This window comes from Carex rostrata, chromosome 32 (genome assembly GCF_964058835.1).
Source record: "Carex rostrata chromosome 32, lpCarRost1.2, whole genome shotgun sequence".
Taxonomy (NCBI): domain Eukaryota; kingdom Viridiplantae; phylum Streptophyta; class Magnoliopsida; order Poales; family Cyperaceae; genus Carex; species Carex rostrata.
Window position 1 is genome coordinate 1,992,501 of NC_135949.1, and position 7,019 is coordinate 1,999,519.

At 39.6% G+C, this 7,019-nt stretch overlaps 1 long non-coding RNA gene across 1 annotated transcript; it reads right to left on the reverse strand.

Annotated features, from left to right (window-relative positions):
- Window positions 1–5,004: 5,004 nt before the first annotated feature.
- Window positions 5,005–6,624, reverse strand: LOC144548048 (uncharacterized). Its single transcript, XR_013509215.1, has 2 exons — window positions 6,543–6,624; window positions 5,005–5,060 (listed from the first exon to the last, which is right to left on the reverse strand). It is a non-coding gene; the product is annotated as an uncharacterized LOC144548048 (long non-coding RNA).
- Window positions 6,625–7,019: the final 395 nt, after the last annotated feature.

Below are 7,019 nucleotides of genomic sequence, written 5' to 3' on the forward strand. Positions count from 1 at the left end.
AACACAGACACAAACGCACACACGCACGAGCGCACAAACACACACACAAACGCACACACGCACACGCTCTCACACTCACGCACACATGCTCACACACACACGCGCACACACGCGCACACACGCACACACACGCACACACACACGCACACACACACACACACACACCCGCAAACACACACGCGCACACACGCACGCACACACACACACACACTCACACACGCACACACGCACACACGCACACACACGCGCACACACCCGCGCGCACAAATGCACAAACGCACACACGGGCACACACACGCACACACCCACATCCACACACAAACACACACACACGCGCGCACACACACCCACAAACACACACACACCCACGCACACACACACACATAGACGCGCGCACAAACACACTCACACACGCGCGCGCGCACACACCCACACACACACACACACACCCACACACACACGCACACCCTCATAATGTCTCTCTATGGCAAGATTATAAGGCATTTACAACCCTAATAAAAGACACTAATTGAATGTGTTTGGAGCACTATGGTAGTGTCTCCTGAAGGCAAGATATTAGGGCATTTACAACCCTAATAAAACACTCCAATTTAAGGTGTTTGGAGCGCTCTTGTAGCGTGTTTATATGGCAAGATAATATGACATTTACAACCCTAATACTAAAATCCAATTGAAGGTGTTTGGAGCACTCTAGTAGTGTCTCCATATGGCAAGATAGAAGGGCATTTACAACCCTAATACAACACTCAAATGAAGGTGTTTGGTGGACTCTAGTTGTGTCCCTAAATGGCATGATAACAAGGCATTTGGAACCCTAATAAACACTACAATTGAAGGTGTTTTGGAGCACCCTCATAGTGTCTCTATATGCCAAGATAATATGACATTTACAACAATAATAAAACACTCGAATTGAAGGTGTATGGAGCACTCTAGTAGTGCCTCCAGATAGCAAGATAATATGGGATTTAGAACTCTAATAAAACACTCCAATTGAATGTCTTTAGAGCACTCTAGTAGTGTGTCTTTTTGTAAAGATAATAGGACATTTGAAACCCTAATGTAACACTCTAATTAAAGGTGTTTGGAGCACACTTGGAGTTCAATCATTAGGATCACGTGCGCGCGCATGCGCACACACACACGCACACGCAAGCACACACGCACGCACGCACACCCACACACACGCACACACACACACATGCACACAAGCACACACAAGCACACACACAGGCACACGCACACGCACACACACACATGCACACGCACACACGCACACACACACCCGATGCCGCTACTCTCCCCTCTCTTGCCTCTTCCCTCTGCACTAGGTTAGACTGGAGATGAGGGTGAGGGGAAGGGGAGGAAATGAGAGAGAGAGTGAGAAAGAGAGAGAGAGAGAGGTGTGTGTACCTCAAGCTAAGGAGAGGAGGGAGAGTGACCTGCCGTGAGAGGTAATGGCACAAGGAGGTAATAGTCGTGATGTGAGGCTTGTTCGTTGATGATCTCATTGCGAGTCCCCTCAACAGTTGCTGCTGAGATGGATCTGACAGGAGCATTTGAGGGATTCAACTTGACGCTACCAGGTACCAGCGGAGTTATGTTAGTACTGTGTGACAGTGAGTTAATCTGATCGTTGGAGTGCGGCGGTGGTCAGAAGAGCGGATCCGGTCGTGAAGCGAGATGAAGATTAAGGTATTAGAGTGACTATGAGTTTATATAAGTAGAATTAGAAGAGTAGATCTAGTTAAAATGTAGATTTAAGGATTTAGAGGGTGATTAAGGACGATTAGAGTAATTTTGAGAAATTTAGAAGATTTCGTGAGAATAAAGGACTAGATTTAGGGATTAGAGTCGCTTGACTCATTGTAAATACGTTTTGTATCAATCAAATTGTTAGTAGGCATTTAGTGCCTGACAAACAAATAAACTAACTTAGAACCAAAACTGGGTCAGAGCTTGCTGTAGCAAGGCAGAACCTTATAATCATCCTGTCTGTCAGTTTTAAACATAATCAGATGCCAAATTGAGTATTTTTGTAGTTAATACATTATGCAATGCAATGATTGATCTTCTTTTCTTTGGTAAAAGTAGAGGTGTAAATGATGTAGTAAATTTCTGAAAAGTTTTCACTTAGACATTTCATCGAACAGGTAGTGTGCATGAGTAATGATGCAGTAAACAATTGAAAAACGGAAACATGGTCAAAATTGCAATGAACTACAATAAACTTATAGAATATAAGCTGCCTTTTGTGGGGGTTCATTCAGTATTCGCCAATTAACTGCCTTTTGTTGGGTCTTTTTTTTACCAAAATGTGCTTATTACATTATAGAATATAAGCTGCATGCCCTCTTAATTCCTTGTCTTTTCTTTTCTATTTTTGATCTCCTTTTTCAATAGTTGTTTTGCTATGGCCTGATTGAGGCTAAAGCTTTGGCCGACAAAAGACATAAAAACACAATTATAAAGTAATTGAAAACTCAGCACAGTACTAGCTTGGACTTGGGAATACGTACTTTGAGAAGAAAAATAATATACATTATATTAAGGTTTTGAAATACGCCAAAATCATATATGCATGTGCAGGTGATTCCTCATAAACCTAGACCCTTTACCTTTGACCACTTTACGTCGTACAGCTAAAGTTTGGTTTGACACCAATTTCCTCTTTTCTTTATAATTTGTTTACAACTTACTCTCACTGCCTGCTAATTTTGTTAGCAAAACTGAGAAAACCATCAATTATGAAGTACATTTTATTGAGTTTGTTTACACTTGTATCTGAAAACCTGACAGGAGAATGTGCTAGTAGAATCTCGGATGATGATCCCAGATTGCCGCAATTGAGATAAAAATATTATCTATGAGACGAATTTCCTACAAAGCAAAAATGTACATCCAAGTTTTACTGTAATAGCAAAAATGAACGAAGATTTGAGTAAAGTTTCAAAAAATTGAGAGAAAGGGAGACCAAGAAGAGTGCATAATGGAGACGACTTGAGCGATAAGAGGGTGAATTTGTTGACTATGCTGAGCCAAAGCGAGGCGAAGCAAGGCACGACTGGGAGAACGCAGTGCGTCTGAGCGAGAAACTGCACGGCTGGGATAGCAAGAAGTGGGTGAATAGTTCATTTGTTCTTCTATTCAGGCTGCGTAATGCTTCGATATGAGCCTCATCTTCCTCGACTGATATTATTTTTGAAAGTTCTCCCTCACCAAGGTAGTCGATCACTCTATTTGCAGCTTCGAGCCCCATCACATATATATGCTTTCACCTGCCATGGAAAAATCAATCATCATTGTCTCAGGATAGCAAATATGGCCAGTGCTACTAAAGGACCCATTTTTTTTTTCACTGGCTACCGTAACATCGATGTGCCATCAACTTCAAAACTTATCGGATATAGATCAAACAATTAATTTAAATGATTCAAAAATATCTTCTTTATTATGATGTGTTTACATACAAAATTTCTAGTTTTTCGAACTATTTTAGTACCAAGTCAAAAAATGTGAAAATTGAGTGCTTTAAAATTAACTTTAAAAAACTTCCACATTTGACTGCTTGACATGATACTAGATAAATTGAAAAAATTATAAATTTTGCATGTAAATGCACCATTCATGAAGTATGTCGGTTTGGATTCATTGTTTAAAGACGATTCGGTAGATATTGGAGTTGGTGGTATTTATGCTGAAATATGACCGATGTTCTGATAATAGGACTCTTTTCACATCTTCCGTTCAAAATTGATCAGAAAAAACTACTTGTGGCATTGCAAGAAATAGCTAATAATGACTAATAAAGTATTGTCTTTAGCCACCTTTGACCACGAGCCATGCCGATTAACTATCCAATCCCCAGCCATGAACAAATTTGGAAAGCTTGTCGCACCTTGCATCATGTACTTATAGGTACCTGTGAATCATGGACTAGTTAGAAGTAATCAAGAACCATAATATGATGCTTATAAGTGCCCGTAATTATTTCAAAACAACTTGGCCAAGTATGCTAGCCAGTAGTGTGATGCTTGAAAATGATTCTTGAGTTTAAAAATACTTTACCTGGGGAACGAAAACTGTGTTGCAGACTTTGGGCATCTAGCAACTTTATGTTGCACCACCTTTGCATCTTCAAATTCTTGCATGCATTTGGTGAGTTTGGCAATAGCACTTTCAACAATCTGCTCATCTTTTAGAGTCTTTTAGAGGTAGCAAGTCACTGGCACAGGACTACAATGCAGAAATTAAAATATATATATACATATATATAGATATATCAGAAGCCCAGTTGATATATAGTATCTATAGATATCATTAATTATGCTGCATTTTGTAATTATATTGGCTGATATATAGTATCTATAGATATCATTAATTATGCTGCATTTTGTAATTATATTGGCTGGGTCAGCACAGCAGCTAGTGTCATTAAATATCTTTCAGGGTAAATTAGTATTGTTTCTCACAAACCTTTTATGTGCTCAAATACACCACTTTGAACAATAGCACATTGGCTACAACATCTCTTTTGATGGAATACACCAATTATAACACTTTTCATTTTATATGACATCTTTTCCTTTTTCATTTTTTTTAGGAGAACCCTGTAGGCGATTTTATATGACCTCTTGACTCTTGGTTGAAGAACGTTTCAGCAGTGATTTTTTTTTCTTCTTATAGTACACTTTTCGGATGAGGCTTAATTGCATAAACAAGCCAGAATCTTCATTAAGGCCATTATTATACTACCATGTAAAAGTTACAACCCTAGGTTTTGATAAAATGCAAAACCAAGAACTTACGAATTCAGCCTCCAAGATAGTATTAGGTTCATCTTTGTCACACCCCAACAACAGGGCCGACAACCCGCCGCACTGTCAGCGCAAGGCGACTAAATTATCATGCACAATCTTATCAATATATATACATATACTACCAATGACATAGACGAGCCACGATACCTGTAAAAACTTAGCGGCATGTCCCGCAGTCTTCTAGTTCAACATCTCGTGTTCATGTCTTGCGCTTGGTACCTGGAACCCACCGAAGTAGAAAAATGTGAGAGATTGAAAATCTCCCAGTGCGATATTCAGTTCCAGTCGAGTCATTCTAAGATCCAACCAACAGAAACTAAACCAACACTGCGCACAAGTAAAATAAATCCACAATGATAATGTAAGTCAAAGAAACAACTTGCAAAAATTAAAATCAAAATAGTAGCATGTAATCTGTTCATGAAGGAAATGTGCAATTGTCTCATTTTCTTAAAGTAACCATAAGTTTCCAAAGTGTAATTCTCACGTAACCAATAGCATGATAAGAAATTTCCAACATCCATGAAATGCTAACAAGTGACATCACATGCAAGCTAAATATGGCGCCTACACAGCCCAGCTATGCGCTACCCGAATATGGCGCCTACACAGCCCAGCTATGCGCTACCCGAATATGGCGCCTACACAGCCCTGCTATGCGCTACCCGAATATGGCGCCTACACAGCCCAGCTATGCGCTACCCGAATATGGGGCCTACACAGCCCAGCTATGCGCTACCCGAATATGGAGCCTACACAGCCCTGCTATGCGCTACCCGAATATGGCGCCTACACAGCCCAGCTATGCGCTACCCGAATATGGGGCCTACACAGCCCAGCTATGCGCTACCCGAATATGGCGCCTACACAGCCCTGCTATGCGCTACCCGAATATGGCGCCTACACAGCCCAGCTATGCGCTACCCGAATATTTCATAATTCAATTCAATTGCTTCCAATAACATTATACCAAAATTTCAGAAAACATGATGATCTCTCATATGCAACATTATGCATTCTTGTTTGAGAAATATAGTCATTTATTCATATCAAACTTTTCTAAATAACAACAATCATTTATAGTTGGACAAACAAACAAGAGATCAACATGCATCAAACAATAAATTGGCAACCAAGGAAACCGACACATGATTCAATTAATGTTAAGCCAATCAATTGAAATCAAATTATGGTCTAATCTTATATAGAAACTAATACGAAACCATTCAATACCATACTTGAGGTTTATGCATACTTGTCTAAATTATAACACCTTGCCTAAAGTGACCATACACACCGATTTTGTTAACAATTCATCACTAGAACAATTAAAACAAGGTCCACTAATTTCTGATGCAATCCATTTATATAAAATGTATAGTTGAAGTCATGCAAATACTTTGTTTGTGCCGAATTCGTGGTTAAGATTATGTCTTGCACCATACATATACTAATTTCAGAAATTATAACACGAACATTGGTCATCAATTGTTTCCTATATTATGCATGTCATATATGTATGTCATTCAAAGACAAATTATCTTTACTAAATAATTTATCTCTACTTACTAGAAATCAAGCAAACAATAGCAATTATATCTCAATCAAGCAACTTGCAAGATAATCAAGCAATGAAACTCACAAGCAAATAGAAACAATAAAATATGTTGGAAGAATCTGAGAATAACTCGAAATCCGCACCTTGACAATGTCAAGATGATCTGTTCGTGGTGTCATTGCAACACAGATTCGTCAGACACTTCTGTTGGATCCAAATATGCAGTCTCCACTCGATTCAAGTTACATGATGATAAAAGAGAGCGAGAAACAAACTTGACAAGCTTCGGCAACCAATCGAACATCTGCTCCGTCTTACTTAGGCCTTCACGTCCACTCCGTGTTAGCATCAATGGCACCACCTATACGATTTTTCTTCAAGTAGGTGTTCCTGTCTTGCTTCAGGATCTCCGCCTGCTTCAATACGCTCTCCTGTATCAGCGCTGGTCCCATATCTCCTCTCTCTCTTTCTCTTCGATTCTCCCTATGTTTCTATTTTGTATTTCCGATATTTTCAATGTGGTATCAACTTATTCCGAAAAATCCCCTTCAAAAGCTCGGTGGAGTAAAATTAATAGAGATCAGTAAGTGATTCCCTCTCCTCAAAATGTAAAGCGGTTG